At 40.3% G+C, this 16,385-nt stretch overlaps 1 protein-coding gene across 4 annotated transcripts in view; it reads left to right on the forward strand.

Annotated features, from left to right (window-relative positions):
• CUNH14orf132 (chromosome unknown C14orf132 homolog) overlaps window positions 1–16,385 on the forward strand; it is a 234,467-nt gene that overhangs the window by 160,892 nt on the left and 57,190 nt on the right. For 2 of the 4 annotated variants that reach the window (XR_001860238.1, XR_001860240.1), the window contains one exon: window positions 4,634–4,809. The gene's annotated coding sequence lies outside the window, so the exon portion shown is untranslated. Of the gene's footprint in view, window positions 1–4,633; window positions 4,810–6,258; window positions 7,968–16,385 lie in introns of those variants that run through there. The other 2 variants (XR_001860239.1, XM_017729043.1) reach the window with 2 other exon arrangements.

A 16,385-nucleotide genomic window follows, 5' to 3' on the forward strand; every position in this document is an offset into this window, starting at 1 on the left:
GATCTGAGTTCAGAGTGGTCTGAATTTGTGAGCAAAAGGGAAGCTATGAGTCTTTTCCTTTTTGAATGTCATTATCTTGCCTAGATCGCTGAAACTTCCATGACTTAGCAATCACAGTGCAGTCCAGAAGTGAATTAATCAATAATTACCAGAAGGCATAGGTCAGCCTTAGATGGCTGCAGTTGTCACTGCTATGCCTCATCAACAATAGAAACTTTTAGTATTAGGAAAGAATTCTGTCCAGCTTGGATGAGGTGTCCCATGTCAGTCCTGAGGCAACCACTTACCTTGTGTGTGAGCCAGGATAAGCTTATATAAAACTGATAAAATTGATTATGCTGATCTGTGGTAAAACAATGGTTGAAAACACAGATTTCTGCAAAATGCTGACCAGCTTCCCTCCTTCTGTGTGACAGTGCAGCCCTTCTAATGATTAATATCTTAGATGATCCCACTACTAAGGTCAGCTAAGGTCAGTCTTAAACAGCAGCCCAGCATCAGTGGATGCTGAATAGTTGTGATAGAATCTTTTTGTCAGATTTAATTTAAACAATGGTTGGTATTTCCCCATTTCTGTTATAAACATAGGAAGAAAAAATCAAGCAAAGTATTATGAAAGAAATTATGGGAATCCTCTTACATATCTATGAACAAATTATCTGCTTCTATCCTTTGGCATGTCTGGGCTGTCCATATGCTAAACCTTTGGTAGATTTAGTTTTATTCTGCAGAAATTTCTCAAAAAAAATTATAGAAAAATTTCATGGGGATAAAATAGAAAAACGCCACTTCCAGACCTCAGAGCAATCCTGATTAACTACATTAGTCATTCTTTGCTAGAAAAAAGTAAAAGGAAATAAGTGTGGAGTGCATTGTGCCTCATGCCCCTGTTCATGTAGAGAGTCCTTCCCATTCCCAGTGGATGTCCTGGTGTTGCTCACCCAGCCAACCCACTGGCTCTCCATAAACCCCTACTGGCTAATGCTGTACTTGTAGGTGAAGATGTATCTGATCTATACCTATAGACCTCTGGCACTCTATCAACCTACATAAGTATGGTATAAACCATGATATCCAAACTTGTTAAACAACCAAAAGCATCGCTGCTTTGTGCCAGATTAACACAGGCAGATCCTTCCAGTTGTTATTTGGCTGTTCTGAGTACTTGGCTGTCATCTGTTCCTCTCTGCTGTGTGTAGCAGGGCTGACAGCTGGGGACAGGAGTCACAGCTTCACTTATCCAAATTCAGAGGAAGACACAAATCAGGCTTCCAACCCCTGAAGGCTTCTAATTTCCTGGCTGTTAAAACAGAAAAAGCATTCACACATAGATACCAGGGACAACTTTGGGGAGAGAAAGGCAGGGCAAACTCTCAAACCTGGTTGAATATCAAATAACTAACTATCACTCTGCCACATAAACACACAGAGCTGTTGCTGTGCTGTGCACAGACTCATGACTGCCAGCCTTGTTCTTACCCCTGGTCTAGGCAGGGTACGCACACGTGTGCATGCAGCCTGATAATTCCCTCTATCATGCACTGTGTGCCTTCCTCTTGGCTCCATATAGATTCATAATGGCCAGAATATTTTTGACAGACCAAGGCAGAATTCATTTTTTTCATGCACAGAATATAATTAAGTCCTATTTGGAAAAAAAATAGGGTTTTTTTTTCATGGATGTTGGTTTATATACTAAATGCAATACTATGAGTTCCTTGAACTGAATTTGCTAGAGGAACTGCACTTATTTGCTTTCCTTCTTTCCCTTTCCTCCAGCTGCCTGTTCCATAACAGGGACTCCCATTCTTCTCTGTCCACCTATTACAAAAGCATAGTCTACAGGAGAATATTTATGCAGCAAATGGTACTGCTGCCCTCTACTCGCTGAAGGCAGCATTACCATTCCCTTATTAATCAAGAACACAGCTCAGTTTATGTCCCAAATCACCTTTGTTTTCCCTGAGTCTAAATATTTAATCAGAATTTTTATCTCACTTGCACTATGCATCCACCGGAAAATCCACCCACGCGTTCTCTTTTCCCTTGGCCACAGCAACACAAAACAAGGAGCTGCATGAACATTACAGTTTCCTGTTTCTTCATAGGACTAGGAGTAGCTAATAAGATGCCAGCTCTGTCAGAAATGTTTCCTGCAGCTGTTCCATTAATAATGCCTCTCTCTCATGTGTATTCTCTTGGCTTCTGTTGTTGCTGAGCTCTTACTACAGTGGGGACCTTCATTTGGCAGACAGCCATTGCAAAATTTACCTATATGATATAATAATACATAACATTATATAATAATGATCTATTGTAAACCCAGGTCCTAATTTATTTTTGCATTTGTCTTTGATAGATCTTTGAGTTTCACTGGGGTCCTTAACTGTGATTAAGAAAAAGTTTTGTTCCTGTATATCCAAATCACTGTGACTCAAAATTTAACCAAAATTGAAAGGCTATGTACAGGGCTGTTGCTTGCTTAGCAGGATTCTCCAACACCTACATTCCCTTTGACATGAGCAGAGGGCTTTTTCTGCTGTCTGATGTGTCTCCATGGTGCTTCTGTGATTAACCTGCAGTTGTGAGCATTTTGCTATCTGCGTGTCTGACAGGGGAATTCCGCACTGAAAATTTTCTCTAGAATGACTTCAGTTAAAAAAATACCTTGGTTTTCCAATTTTCTTTTTGCTATGATTTTTAATTTTTCTGCCTGTCTGATTCCTTTATGGAGTGAGTATTGAGGACATTTAAGGGGTTTTGTTTCCATGTGTGTCCTTGCTAAGCCTTTCTCTGTCCGGGGATTTGCTACATGTAAAAAGTAATACTAAACTACAACAGTATCTTGGAATTAGCCTGTTTGCAGATACTTTGGTTCTGGCAATGTCTGTGCAATACATCAATGTAAAGAAATAAAGACGACATTTTCTGGTTTACAAATGTAGTCCTCTTTAGAAAAGTGCCTTGATTTTTCCTATTATACTCTTTTCAAATGGCACAAAATTGGTCTGTGTTTTAAAACGCTCTTGCCGAAAGTTTTATACATTATCGCTTCCTTCTGGCTTCCATAAATGCCATTGCAGCACCCAAAGGAATACTGTGGTCTGGAAGCACTTCTAAATACCCAACAACAGAAGGAATATGTTAAATCCTAGAGAAGTAGGAATTAATGAAAGCATCCCACATCTTCCTTTTTTCTCTACCTTGTTTTTTAGCCCTTTAACATTGGGACATGAGTTCCAACTGATTTTTGAACCTGCTTGACTCATTCTTCTCTTGGAGCAGTGTAAAAGGCTGCAAACACAGCAACTCTGGCTTAGTCCATAGAAGAAATGATGCACTTACCATGAGGCATCTAATTCACTCAGGGGATTATTGTCTGCTTAAGCACTGGAGGGGATGGCTGGTAGAAATTTAGATGGTGATGTTTCAGTAAATGCATCAATAGCCTGTGCATATGTATTTGCTATTAACTTATCAAGAAAAGAAACTGTGTAATACCAAGTGATGCCTCCAGTTGGCACTGATGTGAGTCTCTACAGAACTACAGCTACCCTTTACTGTGAAATTCTCGGGCAGAAAATTATAACGAAATTCAAATTATCATTTCAGAGAAGACAACCTTTTATTATGATTTATTTATAAATGTCTCTGCCTCACTTGTGTGGTATTAAATTAAGAAAATATTTTCCTTTTAAGCCCTCTCATGAGTAAATTTATTTTTTAACTGCCAGATTGAGTGATCTAATGCATCTTTCACACCTAAAAATGCTGAAACGGGGTCTGGTAATACCAACTCTGGACCAGGGTTTTTAAAGTGTAAATACTTTGGTATATACATTTCAGAAAGCTCTTAAAATAATAATTTCATAGTAGCAAAGTTTATATTTGCCACATGATGTGCTAAATTACATCCAAATTTTGAAAATAATCTCTGTTGATTTGTAGAATGTGTGTTAGCAATTAGTTTTATCAATGCTTTTGAAAGAAGAGTTGAGATAGGCATAGAAATAAATTAATATGGAAATCAGGAATACAGAAGTAAACAGTTGAAAAAACTGGCACAATATTTCATACTTGAGACATCTCAGTGATTCAGGAGTCTTTTCTTCATGATAGAAAAGGCTGGTGTTTCTGCCCTATTAATTGGAATGTGGCTGTTTTAACTGTGAGACCCAGAGCTCCAGCAGGAAAAGGGAGGTGAGCAAGAGGGGTCTAGGCTGAGAGGAAAAATCCACCTCTGCCAGAGGGTTGCTGTTTGATGCAGCAGCTGACCCAGGTGAGGAAACTCTTGGCTGATTCTGACGTTTCATTTTCATCATTTTCTGGCAGTTTTACATGACCTGTATGCATACCTCTGTCCAACCACAGAGATGAGAAAAGGAAGCTTAATAGATCCAATTGGTACTGAATATAGTTTATTTCATAAAATCCATTGGTGCTTGTGGTGTGGCACTGTACAGGTCAGTTAAAGACAGTAGTTTCAAATGGTTTTTTTGCAGTATAAGAACATAAGGCACAGAAAGGGCATCTCTGAAGGCATGGGAAGGACTTTACTGAGAATTGGAGTCTGGGACAATAGGAGAGAGAAAAAATCATTTTGTATTTCTCTATTATTATATTCCTTCCTCAGACATTTGCCACCGGAGACTCTGAGACAGCCCACAAGGCTGGAAGGACCTCTGCAGTGCCCCTGTCCGTCTGGGCTTGAATGCTCGTTCCCAGGGTCAAGGACCAAAGGAAGATGTGCAGGAACCGTGGAAATTCCCGGTGGAGCAGCTACACACACTCCCAGAGCTGCCACGGAAGGTGGGCAGATGGTACCAGGCTACTTGTCTTTGCGAAATGTCTCACGGTCATGTCAGGTATTTTCTCGTGTTCATTTCTGTTCGAAGACATGCGACAAGAGCAGAGGCAGTAAGCGTACTACAGTATTGCTGGAAGGCTGTCACAGCCTGGACCCCCATGGACAAAAGTCATCTCGGTTCTGTCACAGTCTGTGCTCGGGGACGGAGGGAGAGAGCGAGGGAGGCAGGGAGGATGGATGCTCCTCGCATTTTTACCCATTCTGGAAACACTGTTCCAGTTGATTAAAAAAAAAAGCGTTTTGTCTTCTAAGGCAGGGTTCGGATGGTGATTTCTTAAATGGCAGGGACACCTGGTGGTGCTAAAGGAATCCTGCAGAGCATCCAGCTGATGCCAGAGTGCCCTCTGGATGCAGTGGAGGGTATGAGGGAGCCCGTGATGCAGGGCAGGAGGGAAGGGGCCAGAATGGCCAGAAGCAATCATCAGCTCCTCGGATACTCTTTGTTTGCAAAGAGGCAAGATAACAATTTGTTATGGAAATGAATTTAAAATTTTAATTTCTATAATTTTTAATCATTAAGAAAACTCATTATAAATTGATAACTGTACTTACTTAAGTCATGGACAAAATATAGACCCTAATCTTCTGCAGCTGCAGTGAGTGATGTATACGAAAAACACAATTAGTACACAATTCTTCTGTGACCAGCCAGGATAATAATGCTGGTATTTCAATGTCAAATAAACATTCTTCATACTGTTTATAATAATTTCACACATGAGGAGAAAACATGGAGCAAGGTTGTTCAGGTACCTGCAGAAGTTGAAAAAGGATGACTGTTTGCCACGTTTAATGCTGGTGAGGGGACTTTAGGTCTGGCATCACAAAGATTCCCCACCAGAAACAGGAATAGAGGGTCCCTGCCTTTGGCCAGGAGCAGGAAAGGGAGGACCAGACATACTGGACTGTGTGGAATTGATGGCCTGGCACATCAGATCCACAGAAGTACAAAGCTTTAGTGGATACTGGTGCACACTGATGCCATCAAGACACAGGAGTGCAGAACCCATCTGGACCTCTGGAGGGACAGGGAGTTGCCAGGAATTGTCTGTATTAGACACCAAGGTGAGTTTAACAGGGGACAAGTGGGAAAAGCACCCCAGTGAGACTGGCCTAGAGGCCCCTCGTATCCTTGGCATCAACTGCCTCAGGAGGTAATATCACACCAATGGAGACTCTTGAAGTGCCATCCATGAACAGATTCATCGACTGGAGAGGAAAGGAGCTGGATCTGCTCACCTTTTAAGAGCCCCATATAGGTGAAACTGTGCTGCATTCCCGTGCATACAGCTTAAACTGCACATACATCCTCATTTTCATTAACTACTATCCCATGTTCTTTCACAGAGAGATACTATATTCTCTTTAATGGCCTTTCTCCTTCCCTCCAGATCCATAACTTGGGCTCCATTCCATCAGGATGAGTGGCCAGGACAGGAGAAACAGCATACTTGATTGTTGGTCACCAGCCCGGCTTGGGTTGTCATCACACTCCTCGCTCCTCGCAAAATTCATTCTTCACCAGTTCAGGTCATTCCTGCAACATACAACTGCTGCATTACCCACCAAGTACACCTGAGTCCTTGGGTAAAGACAGTCCCATGAATGGGTTTGCCTTTTCCCATGGCAGGAAAAATCCACATCAACTTCCCCAGGCACTTCCCTATGTGTAGTATGGGAATGTTGTCCCCTCTCACATTGTGTAGGGGTATTTTTGGGCAGGACTAAAGTGGTTGGCAGATCCTGTAGTGTTAATCAGCCAAGTGGCATCTGCTGAGTTTGCATCCCAATGCTTCCATGCCCAATGCTTTTACCATAGTCTTCAGCAGCCCTTTATACCTCTCCATCTTTCCAGAGTGCTGGGGGAGATAAGGCACATAATACATCCACTCAATACCGTGTTGCCCAAGAGTTTATAAGGTTACTTCTAAAATGAGTCCCCTTGTCTGAATTGATTCTCTCTGGGCTATGTCACCATAAAATGTGTCTCTCAAGGCCTGAGATGGTGTTTGGAGCAGTGGCAATGGCTTACAGCCAGCCAGCCAGCCAATGTCTCTGCCATGGTGGCTCTGCAGCTCTTGCAGTGTAATGTGACACAATGTGTCCTAGCTCTCACCACCTCGGTAGGAGTCTTTCCTTGTCCCCCACATACAGAAATCAAAACAACATAGAATAACCTTTCAACCCTGTCACAACTCCTGTCCTAAACCCTAGTAGACAATTTCTTTATTCTCAGATGAGTAGGTAGCCAAGCAGTAGAACATCCATTCATTATCATCAGACAATTTGCCTCCCTCACCTACTTCATAATTCCCTTAATCCTATTCCTGTTGTTGGAGCTTTAGAAAACAAATCACTTAACCTCTAAAACTACTCTAATAGTTTATAAGAACTTTGGTCTTGTAAACCGAAGATTGAAGATTATACCTCTTCTTAGAGTCCTTTCCCTTCAGAAAGAAAACCTTTATCTCCAACTCCCAAAGTTGCTATTTTAAATTAAACTACTTTTTGACTTCTCTCTACCCTAAACTGCACAAATCCCTCCCCAAATAGCCCCCATAAAAGTTATAAGACAAAAAAAATTAGCAACAACCCCAAACCTGCAACCAAAACCCACCCTGGTCCCCATGGATAGAACACAGCTACACCAATAAAATCCAATCACACAGAAAATATACCTCCACTATCAACAGTGTCTACACCAAACCACAACTCAGCACTACTGGAATCATAACCAAAGCTTGTCACACACCATAACCAACAAATCTCCCCAAGTTTCTGGAAAGGGTCCACTGCCAGAGACAGAGTAAACAAAACCCACTAATGTTCTGCCCAAATATGCTAAAAACAGCGCCAGTGACACAAAGGAGGTACCTGCACTCATCAGCTACCCACACCCAGCAACAGATGCCAATACTAAACCATAATAATAAGAAGAACTGGACGCAATTGCCAATTCTCCTAAAATAAAGCATGCACCCAAAAATATAACAAAATTTCTCATAATAATTTCTGCTTAGCCTTCCTCCAAGACTTATGGTTATATTACATTAACAATGATTTTCATTATTATAATGGAAAATCTCCATTTTGCAGCTGGAGAAATACAAATTTATCAGAAACCTGGTTTATGTGGTGGATTGGGGTTTTTTTTTTTGGTTGGGTCCTGCCCCTCTTTCCACTGTAAGTAAAATTATAGGGCCAAAGAGTTCTGCTTTCCTCTGGGCAGAGAGCTCAGGCGTGGAGGGGGTCTCAGCTTGTGTAGGCAGAGCCACCTGCTGGCACACTGAGAACCTGCTTAGAGAAGGGTCGAGGGTGTGAACAAGAATAAATGTGATGTATTTACACAGTAAAGAGCTGCAGAACGCGTGTCACAATGGCCACGAGAGGGCAGAAGCATCCCAAGATTAGGTCTCCAGCTCCTCCGTGGCTTTCCCTTCCCTGGATTTCTTTTACATTCGAATTCATAAAATACTCTTTGAACAAAAATGTAAGCACATGACTTAATGCAATTATGACAAGATGTATTATTAGCTCAGTCCTAAACAAACAAACAAAAAACCCCAACAAGCCTGGGTTGATTTTTGTTTATGGTCTGATGGAAAGATCGTTTTCTTGAGAACAGGGGGCTTCAGGATCTTTATAGCATTCTTGCTTCCTCTCTCACATTTCTCTTAATACCCAGTGGCAAGACAAGTTCTGTCACTCGAGAAAAGAGAAAATGAAGAAAATATGCTAATTTCTTCAGGTACAATAGTCTTTAAAGCATTATCTTCCCTTTGCCACTGTTTGTTTACTCATCTTTTGGTTCTGATACCAAGAGGTTGTTTTTATGTATTTGACTTTAGTTATGTAAGTATCTTTGTTAATTCCACTGAGGCCATAACAGTAAAGCAAAAATACAAGAAATTTTGGGATTATGGCCTAATGCACAGATAACACCAGTCCAGGAAATCTCTCTATGCACAGAAATTAGCTCCAAAATTGTTTCTAATTACTTCAAAGAAGCATGATGAAATTGTTCTCTTTCCATCAAATTACATAAATCTCTGGTTTTAAAGCTTAAATCCAAATTTGAATCTGTTCCTTCCTGCCAACAGCTCTGGATCTGACAGGCACACAACATCCCCCCTGTGCACAGAAATGTTCTCATGAGCCCTGCTCTGCTGGCAGATGGGTTCCAGCAGTGTGGATGAGCCCACATCGGCAAGCAGAAACTCTGTTGGACTGGGGACAGAATCTGAGCCACTCCAAATAGTTCCAGAACATCTCAGTGAAAAAATAAGCCTTTACTTTAGATGTCTGAACAATGATCTTTTTCCATAATACTGAATAACTAAGATGAAATATGTATTATGAGCAAAACTTGTAGTGACCATTTTTTGAAACAATTTCATTTATTGTTTAATGAAAAGGACAGACAGAACCCCTAAAGAACTTAGCTGAATTCCTTGCTTAATGTAATGCATGCTAACTGAATGAAATCCATCTTTTAACAGGGAAATTAATTTAAGGGGGAATTGAATAATATCAATACTAATAATATAATAGTGTTAAACCCCCCCCCTCCCCCAGACAATAGCATGAAGGGTGAACAGAATCAGGAATAAACCCCTCTCTATTGGTGTCATTTGCATGTTCTCCTGATGTTAAGAGATAAACGCTTGTACAGGCTAGACCCTTGGGTAGCCTGAGACACCAAAAATCTCGAGATAAGTAAATAACTTACGCTTTCATCAGTCTAAAGTGACTGAGTTACATCTGTGTGACCTTCATTAAAATTTAGAGGTGGCATGACATGAAATCTTAATTCTTTTCAGGATTTCAAACTCATTCATCTTGCAATGCACTAAAGATGATGGTTTCTAGTTTCTAGTAATTAATTCTTAAATTAAAATTGCAAATGTCACTAAAGACAGAAATTCTTTTGATGACAAAAATAGAGTTCAAAAATATTCCTGGCAAATTTGAAAATGAAATTAATAATAGGATGAAATTAAAAGGAAGCTCGAATTAAAATTATCCAAAGACATGCTATACGAGTGGGATGAATCATCCCTGTTGATACAGGATGGGGAGCAACTTTCTTCAACAGTTTTGAAGAAAAAGCTCTGGTCAAGTATGGACTTTGGTCAACCATGTCATGTTACAAAAATGGGAAATGCCATCCTAGGTTCCATTGGCAAGGGTAAAACTTGTAAAATATGTGAAATAATTTCTTCCAGTGGCAAAGATTCAGCTCAGCTACATGATACACTTTTGAGTGTGGCCATACAAGAAATAGACCAATGGGATCTGCTTAGTTTAAAGAACTGAAGATAAGAAAGAATATTGACTCCTTGCAACAAGGTGGGAAGCAGGAGCATTCAAGGACACCCACCCTCAAAACTGGGTTTTTATGACTGTGAAGTGTAAAAAAATTACTGTGAAATGTAAAAGACCCCATCAACCTCAAGATTCTGATGAGAAACTCCAATACAAAAAAGGGAAAAACAGTATGATACAATAAATTAATAAACAAATGTGTACCCATTAGGATGATAGAAAGTAATTTAAATCAAGGAATGTTACTGTATTTTAGAAATCACTAAATGATAGTTAGTACATTAGAGATGAAAATTTTGCTAGCTTCCCTGATGTTCAAACATTAAAGCTTCTGAGAAGACCTAATAATTTTTGTGGCCAGTCATCTGATTATGAATTCATCCCCAAAGGAATGCTGTTTCAGAGGGAAGCTGTTCCTGCTTACCATACCAGTTATGTATGATAAGTGGGTCTAATAACATTGTTATTTGCAATTAAGCTCATTTTATGAACTATGCTTCTAGAAAATTCCAGTTCACCTCTTATTTCAGAAGAGTTTTATCCTGCTCTTCTCTTTCTGAGAAGCTTTACTTATGCTAAATAATGCCAAGGAAAGGCTCAGGTGAGCAATAATTCTTACTGCTCATTGTTTTCTATACTCTAAAGCTACCATTAGTTAAAATTTCCTTCATTTGAGATCGAAGAGAATAGATACTGTACATCTGCTCTATAAAATGACATAATAATGTTCTCTGAATGCTCAAGAGATGGCTGCAAGGAGGTGTGGTGGTTTGACTTTGGCTGGCTGCCAAATGCCTACCAAGCCATTCTCTCACTCTCCTTTCGCAATGGGATGGAGGAGAAAATATGATGAAAGGGCTTGTGAGTTGAGACAGAGAGATTGCTTAGCAATTACTGTCATGGGCAAAAAGTCTTGATTGAGGAGGATTATATCAATTTATTGCCAATTAAAAATAGATTTAGATAGTAAGAAGAAAAGACAAACTAAAATCACCTTCCTCTGCCCCCTCCCACTTGCTCTGCCTGGGCTCAACTCCAGTACTGGCTCTGCTTGCTCTCCCCTGAGCTGCACAGGGGATGGGAATTGGGCAAGTGATCAGTTCATAACCTTTCATCTGAGCTGCTCCATAATCCTCACTTTGTTTTCCTGCTCCATTTCAGGGTTCTTCCCACAGGTACAGCCCCGGGTGGGTCCCTCTCATGGGGTGCAGTTCTTCAGGAACAGCCTGCTCCAGTGTGGGTTTTGAACAGGATAAGGAATATGTGATTAAATTGTTGTAAGGAAGATAAGCATTAGCCATCCATGTGGTGAGGCCAGTGAAACAGAAGGATCTCATGGGAAGGATATGGAATTTTGATTACAGGACAAGTTTAAAACAGAATGAAAAAGTTCCTACCAAAATTGCAGAGTAGGGGTAGAAGAGAGGGTCGAGATCCTTCTAATTCTGTAATCTTGTCAGGTTGAAAGAATTAGTTAATTGATGCCACATAAGGTAATTCTGCTTTAGCAACAAAGCCAGGATCCGTGACTTTAGTTGACTGATATTTACTTATTTAGTATTTTGTTATAATGTCTCTGGGTTTTTTTTGGCCCCTTCTTTCTTACTTTAAGCTAGGCTTTTGCCCTTGTATAGTCCCTTACCTGTAAGCTATTATGTATTTGTCTCTCTGGAACTTTTATAGTGCTGTCCATGTCTATTACCATTCTTGTTTAGTTTTTACTGCATGTAATTGATAGCAATAGCTGCTTCTATCAGACTTCATGAAGTGTTTGGCTTTCTTTTGCTTTTTTGGCTTTGGGGTTTGCCCTTTAAAATGTAGGATATATTCATTTATGTTTTGTTTGCGCCGTCAGCATGGCTCTTGTTAACAGACTGTTTCTGAGAGCGGATATTTTCTGGTTATTGCTTTTTTCCTCAGGTGCAGACATCATACATTTGAATATTGGGTTCTGACCTCTTTCTTTTAGGCTGTCAACACAGGCTGTTAATGAGCCTGAATATTGCATTAAAGGCTTGATGACAACTCCCCAGAGAAGAGTAATCTGTGGATGGTGTAATAGCAAGTAAATATTTAAGTCTGTTCTCAAGACACTCAGGCTGTCAGCTTTGCAAAGCAGGGAAGGCATTTTGCTCTCTGTGCAGTGTTGTGATGTCAGAGGGGGGAGCATTACTGCTGCCCATGTTCTGGTGTGCCTCTGTGGCATCCCACATAAACCTCTAAGATGGCACATACCAGATTCCACTAGCCACTACCTGTTACCTTACCCTGTCATGTCTGGGTCCACAGGAAAAAAGTGGGAGGGTTCCCAATCTGCAGCAGAGAACCAGGGGTGCTGAACGTGATGTGGGAAGTGCCAACCTGGCAGCCTGTGCATAGCCTGTGTGAGCCTTGGTGAGTGAAGTGGAGCCCCAGCCCATGCCTAGGATTTCCAGGCTCTCTGCCTGTACAGTGAACCAAACAATACAAGGTCTCTCAATAGCTGTATTTGTCTGAGCATTACATTCACATTAAAAAGAATATCCAAGGCAATTAATTCTACTGCAGTGCTGAATTAGAGATACTAAATTCCTCAAGGCCAGGAAATTTAGATAAACCATAAACTTTTCTGAAACACAGACAATTTTACCTCTCATTTCCTGCCCCTTTCATAAACACTCATAAAGGCTTCTCAATACACGATGATGCAAACAAGATGATAATTTACTTTTGAAAACATCCTGGGTTTTAGAAAGCAAATATTATCATGCTGAAGTTGCACAGTGTGAAACCACAGCTGGCTGTATTGGGGTAGAAGGTTAATTTGGAACATCTGTAATAAACTAATGACCCCCTCAAGCCATGAAGAGAAGGTAGTGCACTTCCCATTTGTGTTAGTATTAGGGAATGAAACCACGTTACTGGGAGGGGAGGGAGGAAGATATTCTGGAAAACCATCACGACTCTCTAGCTTTAGGCAGATTGAGAAAATCTTTCATGTCTCAGTTTTAATAATGATCAAACTTTTGGTGTTTGAAAAGCTAAAGGTATGTGCCACTTGCTTTTTGTTTAAGGGGAAGCAGAATGTAACGGAATTTAATATAAATTTAATATAAAAAGTGAGATATTCCTAGTCTTTAGGCACTCATGCTAGTCCCAATCCCAAGCTTGCTAAAATAGGTTTGTGCAGGAGGACGAGAAAAGCAGCATCAAAACTTTTTAGCATATTGACAGTACCCAACACTGACTTTTAGAAATGGTATTGAAAAGGCTGTCTAAGACACAAGAATTTGTAGCCATCTGAGAAAGAGAGGCAGCTGCTTTAAATCCTGCTACTAACAACCTACTAGGGCATACTGAGCAGCCTCCCCAGTCACATTAAAACCACTGCAGGAAGTAGAAGAGTTCATTTTACATGTTGCTAGGCTGTTGTTGCTTCACTGGAAACATCCAGAGAAAACACCATCAATGAGGGCAAGAACAGTGCACCATGTTGTGAGACTGAGCTTTTGATGGTGCAGAAAACAACACTTTCTCTACAAGTCTCATGGAAAAATAAGAAATTTAATCAGATCACATACTGACTACATGGTGAATATTTAGTCATGCCATATCTGACAAAAATATACACTCATACTAGTTTTCTTGTGTCCACTGCTTTTTTTTGGGATGAAGTGATTCAGTAATGAAGTTACAGTAACCACCATTTTAAATTGTAGTTTGTAACCTGTGCCATCTGACACAGTACAAAAATATTTTATTTGGATGCATAAATGCCTTTAATACCCAGAACTGCAATGCTAGAAGATGGTGACTATGGTCCCTTAATGAGCACTTTGAGGAAAGACAGCAAATGGAAACAGGTTCTGACATCCAGTGTACACCTACACAGCTGCTCTACCACATGACATTTCTAAATGGGCTTTCCTACAACAGTATCTGACAAGTGATGAAAGGTGGATTGTTAAATCTGACAGTATCTCAAGCCTGTATCTCCAGGACACTTTTTGTTAAAAGGCTCTCAGCTTTGGGTCTTCTTGAAAAGAACCACTTTAAAAATTGCACTGGCACATTAAACAAGTCCCCTTGTTTATCATGCCCTATTTTCTAAAAGAAAGCAAGGATTTAAAGATATCTGCCTGAGGCACTCAAAACCAGACCTGAATTCTTGGAAGGTGAATGCACAAGATCATTTATCACCATCCCAAGTAGCACATAAAATAAATAATATAAAATATATATGTGTAGCATATCATAGTAATGTTGTATTTTAAATAATATGCTATGTATGCATATATATTCATGTTCTTGCACTTTGAAAACTCTGAATTTAATCTAATTTGCATTTTCCAGTGTAGTTGATTTGGGTTCTGTATTTCAAAACTTTAATTTTTATCTGTGTGAGAATATGAAGTGCATATAATATCCATTGAATGAATGACTGCCTGCTCCTACCTTTCAAAATTCCAACATCCCAGTCACTTTAAAAAAAATGTATTTATGGTAATCTGTTCCTTCAAAAACTCTAAGAACAATAACAGCCCAATTTCCACCTGAAATAGGTGTGAGTGTTCATCTTCAGTAATACTTGGTCCAGCTGTTTAAGGAATGCCTGAGACCCATCGCCCTGAGGCCCTGGTGTCTTGCTCTGAGGACTTCAAATGTGACCAACTCAGCAGATCTGAGGGACTATCCCATAAAATGTAGCAGCATTCCTTAGTATGACAACAGAAATCATGGCCGGCAAGTCCGTGTTCCTGCTGTCTGACCATGGTCAAGCACCCTATTGGGATCTCTATCTCTCTGTGTTGAGTTCTTTTTACATAGAATTTTGGAATGGTTTGGGTTGGAAGGGACCTTACAGTTCATCCAGTTCCAACCCCTTTCCATGGGCAGGGACACCTTTCACTAGAACAGAAAAAAGAAACAAAACAAAACAGAAGATAACAAAGCCCCATCCAAGGCGGCCTTGAACACTCCGAGGGACAGGGCATCCAGTTTCTCTGGGCAACCTGTTCCAGTGCCTCACCGCCCTCACAGTAAAGAATTTTTGATAGCTAACCAATATCTACCCTATTTCATATATCATGATCAAGAGGAAGAGTAGAGAATAACTATCCAAAATAAGCTAGTTTAGTATTTAGGAGACACTAAAAAAAGACAGGAAGGGATAGACTTGGATAAAGAATTATCTGATGCTATCCTATGTGTAATACTTACACCTTTAAAACCCTGCTTAGTTTCTACAAATGCTTCAATGTCTGCCCGTGCTGTTGGCAGATTCCCTGAATCTCTCATTCTGGAAGGTGGAGATCCACCTTCATTTTGACAGCATGTGCATGTCTGCCCAGTTGCTACACAGGCTTACAAGCCAGATATTTCTGTGGCCATCCCTTTCAGTGGCACAGCTCAATCTCATAATCGTCTCAGCCCATGTCTGCTAGATAAAATACTGTATGAAACAGCAATAATGCCTTCTTTTCCCTGAAAGCCACCTAAAATATTCATTCTTCCTCTGGTGTCCAAGTAAGCACATATTATGCCTCTCCTTGGAGAGTCTCCTGATCACCATGACTGGTTTATTGGGGACCTGACTATTCCTTTTATTTTCATGGAGTCCCTGCACTGCCCTTGCAAAACCAAATGATGCAGAGCAAACTCGGTAGATATAGCACCAAATAGGGAGGGCAGAGATACATTCTCCAGTTTCTACATCAGTAAATAGTTAAATTTAAATACTTGACCATTCACCACCACAGCCTCTAAAATGTCAAAATACATACTTGCCAGACTCTGGGAGAGGTGTGCAAAGTTACAGCAAGTAGAAGAATTGATCTATACAATTTATTTTTCAGAAATAATCTGCAAACACACTCTGACTTCTGCAAAAATGTTTCCCATGTTTAGAGCAAATTACATGGGTAGTGTGAATGAACAGGCTGAGTGTCAAAGCCTTGGATATAAATGAACATGCCTAAAAACGTGAGATCTGAACAAGTGTTTCAAAATGGTTCATGAAAACTAGGTCAGGCTCACTGTTACAACCCACCCTAGAAGGAGAGGTTAATCCAGGTTCTTGTTACTAGAACCATCGGCGTGGATTAGAGTCAAATAACACTGAGCGATCCATGTTTGTAAATATACACATTTATTGTAGGGTTTATTGTAGTGGAGTACTGCACCCAGTTAGGGCCTCCCCAGTGCTAGACAGATG

This window comes from Corvus brachyrhynchos, unplaced genomic scaffold (genome assembly GCF_000691975.1).
Source record: "Corvus brachyrhynchos isolate BGI_N302 unplaced genomic scaffold, ASM69197v1 scaffold1, whole genome shotgun sequence".
Taxonomy (NCBI): Eukaryota; Metazoa; Chordata; class Aves; order Passeriformes; family Corvidae; genus Corvus; species Corvus brachyrhynchos.